Here is a 14413-nt window from a genome sequence, read left to right as displayed (position 1 = left end):
GATCCCACATGCCGCCGAGCGGCTGGGCCCGTGAGCTGTGGCCGCTGAGCCTGCGCGTCCGGAGCCTGTGCTCCGCAACGGGAGAGGCCACCGCAGTGAGAGGCCCGCGTACCGCAAAAAAAACCAAAAAAAAAAACAAAATAACCATCAAAACCTTAGAGTAAAACTAAGTAAATGTGTATAAAGACTTCTACACTGAAAACTACAAAACATTGCTGGGAGGCATGAGAGAAGAGCTGTGTAAATGGAGGGCTGTACTGCGGATTGAGAGATTCAATGTAGTTCAGTTGCCCCCTTTCCACTAAAATGATTGGTGAATTCTGTGCCATCCTAGTCAGAGTTTAGACAAGTTGACTGTAAAGTTTATATGGAAATGCAAAGGACCTAGAAAAAACAAATCAGTTTTGAAAAAGAACAAAGCTAGAAGATTGCATTGCCTGATTTTCAAGACTTCCTATAAAGCTACCGTAATCAAGACAGTTCGGTATTGCAAAAGGATAGACACATAGATCAATGGGATAGAACAGACAGTACAGAAATAGACCCACACATACATGGTCAGTTGATTTTTGACAAAGGTGCAAAGGCAATTCAATGGAGAAAGGATAGTCTTTTCAACAAATCATAATGGAACAGTTAGACATCATATGCAAAAAACATGAACCTCTCGACCCATACCTTGGACCATGTACAAAAATTAACTCAAAATAAATTATAGGCCAAAGTTTAGATTCTAAAACTGTAAAGCTTCCAGAAGAAAAAAGAGAAAGTTTTTGTGACTTTGGAACAAGCAGAGATTTCTTAGATACCAAAAGGCCAATCCACAAGAGAAAAAAAATGTATTTCAGACTTGATCAAAATTTTTAAATTCTGTTCTTCCAAAGATACCATTAAGACAATGGAAAGACACAGACTGGGAGGGAACTTTTGCAAAGCATATGTCTGATAAAGGACTTATTTCCAGCATATATGAAGAACTCTTAAAACTCAATAATATGAAAACAACGCAGTTTAAAAATGGGCAAGAGATTTGAATGGACGCTTTAAGATGTACAGATGGCAGCAAAGCACAGGAAAGACGTTCAACCTCATTATCAGGGAAATGAAACTAAAAGCCACAGTGCGGTCCTAGTAAACACCCGTCAGAATATGCCTTCGAAACAAAAACGAACCGAGACTTCCCTAGCGGTCCAGTGGGTAAGACTCCGCGCTCCCAGTGCAGGGGGCCCAGGTTCGATCCCTGGTCCGGGAACTAGATCCCGCATGACGAAACTAAGAGTCCACATGCCACAATGAAGATCCCGTGTGCCGCAGCTAAGACCTGGTGCAGCCAAATAAATAAATAAATAGATATATAAATATATAAAACAAAAAAAACAAAAACAAAACCTGAGAATACCAACTCTCATACCTTGCTGGTGGGAAGGCAGAATGGCACAGCCGTTTTGGAAAGAAGTTTGGCTGCTTCTTATAAATCTACCCTTTAAAACAATTTTAAATCTATACTTACAATATGACCCAGCAATCCCACCTCTAGGTATTTACCTAAGAGAATGAAAAGTTATGTTTACAGTGGCTTTATTCATGATCTCCAATAGCTGAAAACCCAAATGGCATTTGTTCAGCTGGTGAATGAGTCAACATTCCTGTGTTGGAATACTACTCAGTAATAAAAACAGACTGATACAACGTGGCTAAACCTCACATGCATTCTGTGAGCGAAGAGAAGCCAGAGGCTCAACAGGCCATGTACTGCCTGATTCCATTTACCTGACATTCTGGAAAAGGTAAAACGATATGGAAAGAAAACAGATCTCAGTGGTTGCTGGGCATTGGATGTGGAGGTGAGTTGGCCAGGAAGGGCACACGGGAACTTTTGGGGGTGAAGGAAATTTTCTATATTTTGATTATGGTTGTGGTCACACAACCCTGTTTGTTAGAACGTATAGACCTGTGCACTTTTGAGCAGTTACTTCACAAAGGAAGATCCCCGGATGGCCAGTAAACACGTGGAAAGGTGCTGGACATCTCACTCATCAGGGAATACAAACGAAAACCACCTTGAGATACCACCTCTCAGAATGGCTCAAATAAGGAAGACTGCCAACATCCAGTATTGGTGAGATTGTGGAGTATTACGTGCATTCATTGGTACAACCTCTTTGGAGACCTGTTTGGCACTTTTTATGAAATGGGGCATCTACAGTATGATCCAGCAATTCCAGTACCTTAGAAGAAAATACACACTCATGAAAAGACTTGTGCAGGAATGTTCATGTAAAGCCCCAAACCGGAAACAGGCCAAATACCTATCATCTGAAAAATGGGTAAATAAATTGTCATCGCAGTGGAAGCCACTGAGCAATACAAAGAATGAACTAGTGATGCAACCATATGGACGGATCTAGAAAACAAGTACAAACCAGTCTGTGGTGGTAAAGTGGCTTCTCGAGGGCAGCGAATGGGCAGGGACTGGAAAGTGCAAGGCAGCTGCCTCGGGGGTGGAAAAGGACTAAAGGCCGATTCGGGCCGTGACCACGTGGGCACAGGTGGTGGTGACAACTCGTCACACAGATTAAGTCTCTGCATTCTATTATATGGCAGTCGTACTTTAATGGAAGCATCTTAAAATCTCGCCTGCGTAGACATTTTGTTGAGTCCTGACTTTTTTTGGCTGTCCCTTCTGTTTGGTTATCCTTATGTGCACTTTGCATAATCCCCGTTTCTATGTGGTCCGGGTCACTGATGTTATCCAGTATTCGCCTGGAGTTACGAGGGAAGGCTCGACTTCTGATTGATTGATTTGCCATGTCTCAGAGCTTCAGCATATCAAAGGGACAGGTAAGTAACCTGTGTTTTTGACCCTGGGTCCCATAGGACCTGCCTTGATGTACCCACTCACCATTTCTAGAACCTCAGTGTTGCAAAGACCTGGAAGACCTTCCGTGTGCCTTGATCGTCGGGGTACCCCTTTCTAGAAGGACGTGTGGCTGGAATCCCAGCCTCGTGGACTGAGCTGGATGTGGGGCTGGGGATTGGAAAAGAAGCCCTTGCTCCTTGTAAACCCCAGGGTCCTTGCTGTTCTCTCCAGACTCTCCATGGCCCGTGTCGTCCACGGGCACGGCTTCCGCCGTCACCGCCTTCTGATGATTCCCGAGGTATCTGCAGCTCACACTTCTCTTCTGAGTTGAAGCTAGTACAGATCTAGGTGTCTACTCTGAGCTGCTCTTTCTCATTTACCCACAAATGTGCTGTTCTCACTTCCTGTACAGTTTCTCTCAGACCTTTCCTGCCGCTGTTTTCTCTTTCCACTTCCCTTCCCATCTTCTCCTTGACCATAGAAGTCGGGCCTCTGCCTCCCCACCCATTCACTAGAACCTTCTCGTTGTAGGACTCCCCGAGAACACTACGTGACCAAATCCCAAGGCCAGTTTCCAGCCCTCATCCTTCCTGGCTTCTCTGCAACATTTGTTGATGTCAATTGTCCCTTTTTTTCCTCGAAGAAAAACCGTCCTCTCCCTTGGTCTGGGACACCGTCCTCTCTCCTGTTCACCGCACAGACCCTGCCTTCTTCCTGGCTCCCCTTTGAGATTCCAGGGCCTCCGTGTATGTCCTTGGCCCTCTTTTCTCTTGTAAGAGGACTCTGGCTTAAAAGAAACGGTTTCTTTCTCGTGGTTTCAGTTTCCGTTTGTACGCCCGTGACGCCGCATCTGTATCTTTAGGCCCCGCCTCCCTCCCGAGTGTCACGTCTGTGTTTCATTGCGCACTGAGCGTTCCACAAGCACTGTACAAACCAAACTCATCGATTCTCCAGCTACTGTTCCCTCTGGTTCTGGGTGTCCCCTGAGACCAGCAGCCCCGGCCCACCGCTCCTTGGCGCCTCTGGTGCTCTCTGGAGTCTGTGGATGCACATCTTTAAGTGCTGCCTGTTCTTCCTCGTGGCCCTCCCCCGCTTCCGTCCTCTCCATCCCTCCCGCCGCTGCCCCAGAGTGCGCCCGCGTGACCCGCTGACCTGTTCCCGGTCTCCCTGCCTTCTTCCCCCTTCTCTACAACCCACTTCTGCCTTCAGTTCCCCCGCCCCCCCAGCTCCGCCAGGTAAAGCCTCAGCTCCTTAGAACGACAGTGAAGCCCTTGGTCCCTGCGCGATGGGAGCGCCTGTGAGTCTCAGTTACGGTTTCCCTCCTGTGTCGCCCTCTCCCCCCACAGAACGGCTTGGCCCCTGCTTTGGGCCTGTGCGGCGCTTCACACATTTCTTCATTAGTAATTCGTGGGTGTGTGTGTGTCACACTGGGGACAGTACCGGGTCTCGCACTCGTGCGTCCTGGGCCCGGACACAGGGCCTCGTGCACAGAGGGGCTCACGTAGGGTTACTGAAGTCCACCTGGGCAGCCTGGTGGAGGCGCCTGCCCCTCCCTCCCTGGAAAGGCCCCACGCGCCCGCACTCCGGGCTCCCCCGGTGCCCCGAGGGATGCGGAGCGGGTGCTGCACTGGCCTGTCTGAGCATCTGCGCTCTGGCCACAGGAGCCCTCCGAGTCACCCACCATCTCTTCTGACGGCCAGGGGGGACCACGCTGGGATCTGGAAGCTTTCCAGTGTCGACGCTGAGGAGAGGGATTGCCTCTTTCACGTCGCGTCCCAGGTGGTCCTGGCGATCGCACTCCCCCAGGCTTCCCTTCCCGGGGAGGGGTGGGGAGGAGGGCGGGGAGAAACCCGCTCACCGCCTGGAGTGCCTCCACGGGAGGTGGAAAGGCTGTCTCCTAGCAGGGGAGCTGTCCTCCACGCCAAGTGCGGGTGCCGTGTCTGGGCTACTGGCGCCGATCAGAGACGGCAGAACAGGCGCCTGTTGTGTCTGTTCCTTCTCACTCCTGGCAGGGCCGTGGGTGGGCCGCGGTCTCTCTTCTGGCCTTACGTGAGTGCCCCGTGACACAGGGAGATTGTGGAGTATTACGTGCCAGAGAAGAGGCTCTATTCTAGCCCGGTCCTTCCCCACTGACACAGAAAGCCAGGGTGGCGGCAGGGATGGGCCGGGCATCGCGGCCCCCGTAGCGGTGGAGCGGGTGTTTTTCATTGATGCCTTTAATTATGACTGTTTCAGCAACAGAAGGCAGAGTGAGATTGTCTCAAAGGCAGATGAGAGCCACGTGAGTTTGGAGGCTGGCGCAGAAATCCGCCTCCCCTCCTCGCCAGGTGGCTGTTATTTCGATGTATTTTTAATTTTATTTTCCCTCCCCCTCATTTTTGAGTGCGGCAGTCTTTTCCCTAAAGGGAGTGCGGGAGGAAGGTGCTACGTGAAATATTCTCATCGTTATTATTTGCCTGTGGCCAACGCAGGTTTCTTCAGTAAATCAAAATATGCATTTCAGCGAAGTTTAAACCTGCCAGGCTGAGCAGCTGCGGGTGACGGGGGCAGAGCGGAGGTGACCGCCGCGAGGCTGGTGCCGTCTGAGCCGGGACTCGGCCCTGCTGTCCCTGGGGTTGGAGGAGCAAGTGGAGACGTCAGTTTTAGGCCTCAACATTTAAACATTTGTGATTTGTCTGTTCTGATTGCTTTGCAGTTTGCTTGCTTTTTAAAACTCCAGTGTGTGGTTTCCTCTGTGTCCTTGACTTGGAGAAACAGTAAGAGGTACGGGCTGTCCTGGCCTGAGCAGCAGCGTCCACGTTCACAATTTGCTGAGTTGCCAGACATCTGGGCCCCGGGGCGGAGCAGGGGACACAGCCCCTGACCTCTGGGAACGCTCGCCGGGAAGAGACGGGACACACCAGCTTGCAGCCTCAGCCGCTGCACCCTCCCCCTGCTGGCCGCCCGCCTCCCTTGGTCCCCCGGCTCGTGGGAGGGGCGCAGAAGTTTTGAAGGGCGAGAGTGGGTTGCTGCAGCTTAATTCAGGAGCGCGGGCGAGGCCTGCTGTGGGCTGAGCTTCGAATGCAGGCCAGGCAGGAGTCCTGGGCTCTGTGCAGACTGCCGCTCGGTGACCTTCCGGGGCTCATGCGACTCTTGCCAGGTGGCGAGCTGGCATGGTTCCCTGGGTTGCCGGCCCCCTCCCTGGGAGACACCGAAGGCTCTGGGAGGGGGACTGGCGGGTACTGGGCCAGTCCGACAGGGAGGATGGGCAGCCACCCAGTCGGAGACCGTGGCCCTGACTTCTGAGAGAGAGAGCCAGCCTGCCTGCCCTCTGTGCTTGCCCCCGGGCGTAAGCCGGCGGGTCCTTCGGAAGCCCAGCTGACATCCCATCACGCTTGTGGTGAAATCTAGAGCCCGCCGGTGACCTCCGGGCCTCGGGTGGTCTGGCTTCAGCTCCTGTGTCCTCGATGGCTGCGAACTTGTGTTCCTTCTGCCTGGAACCCCCCGACCGTTGTCTCCACGCCTCCTCCCCTCAGCTCCGCTCAGATGCCCCGTCCACACGGCTCCCCTTGTCACCCCATCGAAGAGCACCCCTCACCCTGTGTGCCTGCTGGTTTTCTTCAAGGCGCCTCAGCTGCCTGACACGCACCACCTCCTTGTGTCTTATCCGTCTCCCTGGAGAGAAGGCACAGGAAGGGGTTTTTAATGCCCGACCTCCACTGTGGCCCCTGGCCTTCCGAGCCTGGCAGAGTGGGTGCCTGGCATCCAGGGAGGACTCCCAGCCGCTCTCCATGCTGCGCAGGTGGATGGCCGGGGCTTTTTTCTTTTCTTTTCTTTTCTTTTTTTAAGTAATTAATTAATTTTTGGCTGCGTTGGGTCTTCGTTGCTGCACGCGGGCTTTCTCTAGTTGCAGCGAGCGGGGGCTACTCTTTGTTGCCGTGTGCGGGCTTCTCATCGCAGTGGCTTCTCTTGTTGTGGAGCACGGGCTCTAGGCACACGGGCTTCAGTAGTTGTGGTGCGTGGGCTCAGTAGTTGCAGCACACGGACTCAGTGGTTGTGGCGTGTGGGCTTAGTAGTTGTGGCGCATGGGCTCCGCGGCGTGTGGGATCTTCCCGGGCCAGAGCTCGAACCCGTGTTGCCTGCGCTGGCAGGTGGATTCCTAACCACTGCACCACCAGGGAGGTCCCGGGGCTTCTGTCTTGCTCCCACCATGCAGCCCTTTTACCCACAGCTTATCTGTTTCCTGGCACACAGGACACTCTTTGTTGCTCGTGCAGATGCTAAGCCAGAGTATTCAAGAAGCAGATAGAAAGTTCAGTGCGTTTTCGCCAAGAAAAGGTTTTCGTGTCAGCGAATTGGCAACTTGCTCACCTCCTGATTCTCCCCATAAATTCAAGCCTCTTAGGAGGACACTGGTCCTGTCACCCTTCTCCGGGTTTGGCACAGTCTGAGTTCACAGTTGTGAACCAAAGTCTGTATCCATTTTATTTTCTTGGAGTGGAGTTGGGAAGGTGGACATAAAATTTTTAAAAATACGCTTTGATTTAACTTTCTTAAAAATGCTCTTCACGAGGCGTTGTGTACGATGTTGTGAGACCAGGCTCTACAGGTATAGCTGGGGATCTGTGTCCTGAGACGCTCCTTTTGCTTCGTCCCCCCAGCACTACTTAGTGGGACAGTCTTTGCCAGGCTCCTGAGTGTGCAGTTTTTCACCAGGAGTTGTTCTTGGCAGGTGAGCAAGAAGTGTTAATTTAGCCAGATTCTAGCATCTTCAGAATCGCACATGAGTATTGAGAAATCATGGCTGAGACTGCTCGATCAATTTAAATTTAATTAAAAGGCATCGAATCAAAGAATAACATGGTGAAGTGCAATAATAACGACAAGCATCCTGGTCATTCTACATCATAATCCCTTTGCTGTGCTTTCAATGGAGGCAGGTAGGATTAAGCAGGCTGACTTGCACGTTCTCTTTTACTCTCCGGGAAAATGAGGATTTCCTTGCCTTAAGAGAAAAGATTTGTCTGCTTTGGTCGTCCGAAGTATTATATGTGGGCTTTTAATAGTTTAGATGAAAGGGTGCATGAAGTAAAGTCGCCTCATATTCTTTATTTGGAGAGAGTATTTCTGAATTAATGCAAAGTACGCGCGAAAGGTCAGTTTTGCCTCCCTGTTGCAGCTGCATTTGGAGGAGAAATACGACTACCTCTTCTTTCTAAGCAAAAATCATAAGAAATGCTGCTGGCCCCTTGGGGCGGGGCGGGAACAGCCATCATCTGGAAATTCGTAGCCAGAAAGGGCCCGCCTCGGGGCTGCTGGGCCCCCGGGCCTCTCCAACAGGGGCGCAGTTCCCAGGTGAACGGGGTCTCCACCCTGAGGTGGGGCCCTAGAGCAGACCCCTGGGCCAGTTGACACAGCTGAGCTGTACCTGCCAGAGCTGCAGCTGTGTGTGAGGGGGAGAGAACGCGGGGGTAGAGAAGGCTCTAGTCTTCCTAGGAGCTGGTGCGGCCGTGGAGCTGTTCGTTTGTAATGTGGGTCTAAGCGCAGCAGGTGGGGTGGCCCACCAGAGGCAGCCCTGTGACAGGTGAGGCCTGGGTGCACCCACCTGCCTCCTTGGGCTGACCTCAGATGGTGAGTGTGACCCGGGTGAAATTAATCCGTGGACACACGAAAAGACTTGTGAAAACCTCCCCTGAGTGAGCTTTCCAGGTCTGGTTCTTTCGGGCTCAGCTCTCAGAGGGGTTGGCGGCTTTGGGGTTTCCTCCCTCCCGTGTTACCCTAACGCCAAGGAAGGTTTCCTGCATGTGCTCTGCTCTCTTCACCCTGAGGGCGGCCCAGCCTGCTTCGAGCTCTGAGCAGCCAACCTCTTCCCGCTCACCGGTCCCCGAGTCAGTGGGCCTTTCACGATGTGCCATCGTGGGGTCTGCGGCCGACCCTTTTCTGCTCTTGGCTTTATCTGTATCGTGACTGGGCCCTGGGGTCCGGGTACACCCCCTCACCGCCCTTGTGGAGCAGATGTGCTGAAGCAGTGTTACCTTTTTTGGGCCCGGGTGGCTCCTCAGGGATCAAAGGGACACTTTGTGTATCTTCTTCTGCTGGGTCATCATGAAAGTTCACAATCCAGGTGATTCCAAAGCCGCCAAGGGCTTTACCTAGGTGACCTGCTGGGAAAGAAAAGAAGGGCTGTCATCTCAACACACCAATATGGTAACCTTTTTTCTTCTTTTTCCCCCAGTTATCTTCCAGCTTCTGCATGGGTAGAGTCACCTGGGTGGCCCCAAACTACCTGTGTGTCTCTTTTGAGCCAGGCTGGAGCATAACTTTGCAGGGTTAACCCTCGCTACTGAAATGTTTCTGCTGTATTTGAGGCTTACAAGATGAAGCCAGTTATATATATATATATATATTTTTGGAAGTGGGGAGAAATGCTGGTCTTGTTTCGTTTCTTTTTTTTCATTATTCAGTTTCTTATTTATTTATATTTCCCCCCCTTTATTTATTTATTACATCTTTATAGGATTATAACTGCTTTACAGTGGTGTGTTAGTTTCTGCTTTATAACAAAGTGAATCAGCTATACGTATACATATATCCCCATTATCTCCTTCCTCTTGCGTCTCCCTCCCTATTTATTTATTTTTAAATTGAAGTATAGTTGATTTACAACGTGTTTCAGGTGTACAGCACAGTGATTCAGTTATATATCCTCTATCTATGTATCTGTCTATCCTTTTTCAGATTCCCTTCCCTTATAGGTTAGCTGGTCTTGTTTCTTGAAGGGAAAATGCTAAACTGACTTGATGCGATGTTCGGGAACAGCCCTCTGCTTCCCTTGTGTCCCTCCAGCAGGTCGTGATTTGGGAAGGCCACCCCGTCCTCATGGTCCATCTTTGTCTTCTGTGTTTGCAGAGCGCGGCGAACAGGGTCGGGAACCCACTCTGACTCTTCACTGGGGAAGTCTTTAAAAGCTGGGGCTGTGCTCCCCTGTCCCCTGGCGGGTCTCTGCACGGGACCCCGTGGTTGCTGGGTCCGGGGCGCTTTGGGCCTGGTCCCCAGGCCGCCAGCCATTCCGGCGCCAGCACCTCTTGCTGGGCTTCCGGCAGCTCGGAGCCTTCTGCTGGGAGAGCTTTGTTTGTCATTGCTCGACAGCCAGGAAACTGAAGTGGTGGGCGAGGCATGGACCCGAAAGGGGGCTGCGTGTCCCCACTGCCGTCAGGTGAGGTTGTCATCCTCACTTGCTGTGCACCTGCTCATGAGGTGATGAGGCGTCACCTGCGTTTGGAGCAGCTGCGTTAATTACATCCTCACAGCCCTCCCCTGTGCCCACCACGCCTGGCAGCTTCCTCTGCTTTAAATTAATAGACCAAATTAGAGAGAAATGGGGAGGGTGTCCCCGGAGGCCAGATGCCCTTTGCTCCTCGGATGGACGCAGGTGGTGACTTTTGCTCAGGGCCAGGAAGTGCCGTCTGTAAGGCGGACCCTGGAGGGCGTTTGGGCGCCCAGGAGGCCACGTGAATGAAGGTGGCTCCTTTGAGCTGAGAGGGCCCTGCCTGTGCTCATTTTCTTTGGCACCTCGTGCCGCCATGGGCGACAGGGAGGAGGGGCTGAGTGATTGTGCCACCTGCTGGCAATTATCGTCCATCCAGAAAATAAGACCTTAGTGACACACCTGAAAGCCTGGAAACAAAGCTCATGTGCAGAGTCTTTGCCTGTGTTTTGTCATCTCTAAATACACCGAAAGCTAGACCAACAGCGGGCAGGTGGCCCCCCTGCCCAAGGGCAGAGCAGGTCCAGGAGCCGGAGCCCTCCTGCCCGGCCCCCCTCTTTACTGCATCCCTGCCTCCGGCTGTAAGGACAAGCAGCCGAGTCTGTGCCTTGAGCTGCGGAGGGCAGTTAACTTCCCTGAGCTATTTTCATCATCTGGAAAATGGGAACACCGAGCCTGCCTCTTGGGTCTGCTGTGAACCGTGAAACCACAAACTTCTTTACTTCTCTCTGCTTCCGTGCCTGCTGTCTGCTTCCTGCCCAGTGCCCAGCCTCAAGCTTATTCCTGGCACACGCTAGGTGCTTGGTACATATTTGCTGAGCAAGTGACAGTGATTTGCACAATGGTAGCTAAGGACACCCCACCCCTTGTCTTCCTGCCTCCCTGCCCCCTTGCCTCCCCTGCCCTGTCCTCCACTGTAGCTGTAACTGTAGGGCCAGAGGTGAGGGCCAGAGTGTTAGGATCCCTCAGCTGGTGGGTGGCCTGGAGGGGTGAGCAGTACCAGCCTGGTTTGAGAAGCATAAGAAAGGCTTTGCCTCCTTACTTTTTCACCTCAGTCGCTTGGGTTTCATCTGGATTAGCAGGTTTTTTTAGGAGCCTCCCAGGAGGTCACACACTCTTGAGTTCATTGGCTTGGGTAGCCGTGACCCTGAAGTCAAGTCCTTTCCGATTGGCCGCTTCAGGATGCTTCGCAGGCCAGCGGGGTAAGCGGCAGTGGTGTCCCCGCTTGTTTCTGAATAAGACATTATTCCCAAGAAGTCACCAAGTGTGAAAATGCGTGTTATCTTGCTAATGGGACACTAATGAAATATTAAAGTGCATCTCTCTTCCTGTCAGTTTCCTGGGAGCCACTCGATCCTCTTGATTCTAGTCTATCTTTACATAAAGAGCCCCAGGGAATTAACATTTCTTATACTTTTCAAAATAACCTTGGTATTTCTGCTGCCGCAGTGGAGAAGTTCGTAATTTCCACTTGGTGACCGGCTGGGTTGAGGCGCTCTCCCTCTGCAGGGGGTGCCCTACCTGGGGGGGTCCCTTTGGTCAGTCCTCCCAGCACCTGCCCCCCTGGCTGACACCTTCTCCCAGCTCCCTTGTGGTCCCCACTGTCTCCCTCTCAGCAGGAGACTTGACCCCAGTGTGCAGGGGATACTCTGTCGTAGCCATTCTGGGCTGAGCCGGGCCACTGCCCGTCGCCATGCAGGGGTCCCAGAATACTCCCCACTACCCGGTCAGGCAGCTGGGGAGGCGTTTCTGTTCCCACTTTGCAGGAAAGGCAGCTTGGGCTCTGTGAGGTTAAGTGGCCTGCCCAAAGGTACCCCGCTGGTAAGTCAGAGGCAGGACTTGAACCCAGCCCACTCCCCATGACGACAGCGCCGGGCTGCTTTCCCCAGCAACCCCATCCGGCTGCAGGGGTGACCTACCCAGGTCGCCGCCGTTGTGCCGCGACCTTGAGTGAGTCGCGTTATCTGTGCTTCAGTTCCCCCTCTCTGATAGGACCTCAGTGCCATCCTTCTCTGTGTGTGAACGTTCCTGGGGACAGAGGCCATGGAGGAGGGGTTGGACTTCTGGGGCCAGTTTCTCCCCCTGGCCTCTAGATTAGAGCCCTCATCTTTGCTCTGGCCGCCACATCCTCTGGCTCAGATGCTTGGGGAGGTTGAGTCCCCTACACCCCCCACCTGTGAGTCCCACACAGCTGGACACCAGCTCCATCAGGTTGCTCAGTGCTCTGCTGGGGAGCCTACGGGTCCCCCCAGAGCCACTTGCCTTTGGGGTTCCCCACACCCCCGTCCTTGTTGGGGTGCCCTCCCCAGCACAGTGCCAACATGGCAAGGGAGGCATTCTGCTCCTGGTGGCCGGCACCCTGCTTGATCCCCAGGAGTTTTTGGCCAGGTGCTGGCCCCTGCCTAGAGTACCTTGCTCCTCCCTCACCCCACTTAGCTTCTTCCAGCAGAGACTCGGGTCAGCTTCTTCCTGGAAGCTTCCACTAACTGTTTCCTACCCTGAATGCTGTTCTTTCTCTTCCTGAGTGTTTTTAAGTTGCTTTATGGATGAGCATTTCTGTGTGAGCCCCTCAAACTGTGCTGTGCCGGGCTCCGCACTCCATGCTGGAGACCAAGCTGAGGAACGTGCAGAGGAGGGAGATGTGGGGAGGGGACCAGGAGAGACGCGCAGAGGAGGTGGCATGGATTTCGGTTCTGAAGGCAGAGTAGGATGTTTGTGAGGTAAAGAGGGGGCCCTTCCTAGGAGAAGGAATAGCACAAATGCAGGCATGGGAGCAGGCAAGGATGGATTTGGAGGCAAATGAATAGTCCATTTTGTCTGGAGCACAGGGTTCGTGTCAGCATCTTGAGAGGGGGCAAAGACCCTGCACTAGGGCAAGGGTCTCTGTCAAATGGTCTACACTGCCTTTGGGGGTGCTGAGCATAATCACAATTGATTATTTCTGAGGGATTCTGGTTGCTGCCTTCCTCCCCCAGTTGCATGTAGGTTGCAAGAAGGCAGGGCTTTTCCACTGTTGTGCCTCTGGTGTTAGGACAGCACCTGATATATTTAACAGGTACTGAGTTCTCAAGTCAATGAAGGTGCACTTGAATTAAGGCAGAGCAATTCACAAACAGAGCTACTAGCTAGGATGGCCTAGCTAGTGGCCATCCATGGCCATTTATTGTGGCCTCTGGCCAGTGGTACTAGTTGTAGGCTGCATGGGGTGCTGTCTGTCTCTTCTCAGCGCCTGGTCCCAGGCAGACCCATAGGGAGGGTGGCACAGGTGCATGGTTGGGTCACAGACCTTTCCCTCTTTGAGATGCAGCCCGCTTAGGCCTGGCTTGTGGAAGTCGGGGCATTTAGTTCAGCAGGTCTGAGGAAACGGGGAGCCCCTGTTAGCCAGGGAGGTGCCAGGAGCCACCAACTCTGGGGCCAGTGTTCTTCTGCTTTCTCTCCCCTCCTCAGGAACCCATTCTTGTCTCCATTCCCACCAGCTTTTTTTTTTTTTTTGAAGAAAAATGAAGTCTTATTTATTTTTAAAACCAAACCACTAAGAAAATGTATCACAGTCTTGAAACAGCACACAGGCTATATTATCAAGTAATAAGTTGGTAAAAAACGCAACAAGGTCCTTAATAAAACGATAAGGTGCCTGAACTGGGGCAAGAACAACACATGTTGCACAAGTGGTATTTGGTAACGGGGGGCTGTCCCGTTTGTTGCTCTGAAGGAGTCACAGCTCCCCCCTGAGTTGCTCACTTTTTCCTCCTTTGACCTTCGTGTTGCCAAGGGATTGTTTCGACAGAGCTCTGTTATTACAGGGGACAAAGTTAGCAATGTTGGGTTTACGCTTTCATTCTATTTTGTTTTATGGAAACCAGATTTTTCCAAAGCTCGCACTTCATAACTCTTAATTGAGCAGCGAACAGTCCCTCTTTCGCTGTTCATTCCTGAATACTGGCACACAGCACGGTCCCCTTTCGCTTCGAGGGTGAGTGTCACTGCAGGGTTGTCTTGTCACTCGGCTGGCTCTGCTGCAGACAGCCTCAGGGCTCATCACGGCTGCCAGTTAGAGGGGAGGTTTGCTGCCCCTACCAGTGTGATAGCGCTTCTTATATTTTTGCAGGGTCTCCAGGCTGAAAGATGTCATGTGTGAGAATTTTAAGAAATGCATATGCACATTTTTGACGGCCAGAAATGAATATCCGCAAGGACCCTTTCAAAGTTTTTATGCAAACTACCTCTCCCAACTCTACATCTTTTTTTTTTTTTTTTTTTTGCCTTACGCGGGCCTCTCACCGCTGTGGCCTCTCCCGTTGCGGAGC

General features: G+C 52.3%; 1 protein-coding gene across 16 annotated transcripts in view; it reads left to right on the top strand.

Moving 5' to 3' along the window:
* The window catches only part of CAMTA1 (calmodulin binding transcription activator 1), an 899707-nt gene that overhangs the window by 114643 nt on the left and 770651 nt on the right, over positions 1–14413 (top strand). The gene's annotated exons all lie outside the window — the stretch shown is intronic.

The sequence above is a fragment of the Kogia breviceps genome, chromosome 1, assembly GCF_026419965.1.
Source record: "Kogia breviceps isolate mKogBre1 chromosome 1, mKogBre1 haplotype 1, whole genome shotgun sequence".
Classification (NCBI taxonomy): domain Eukaryota; kingdom Metazoa; phylum Chordata; class Mammalia; order Artiodactyla; family Physeteridae; genus Kogia; species Kogia breviceps.
The sequence above is the reverse complement of the archived record's forward strand: the minus strand, read 5'-3'. Positions and strand labels throughout refer to the sequence as shown.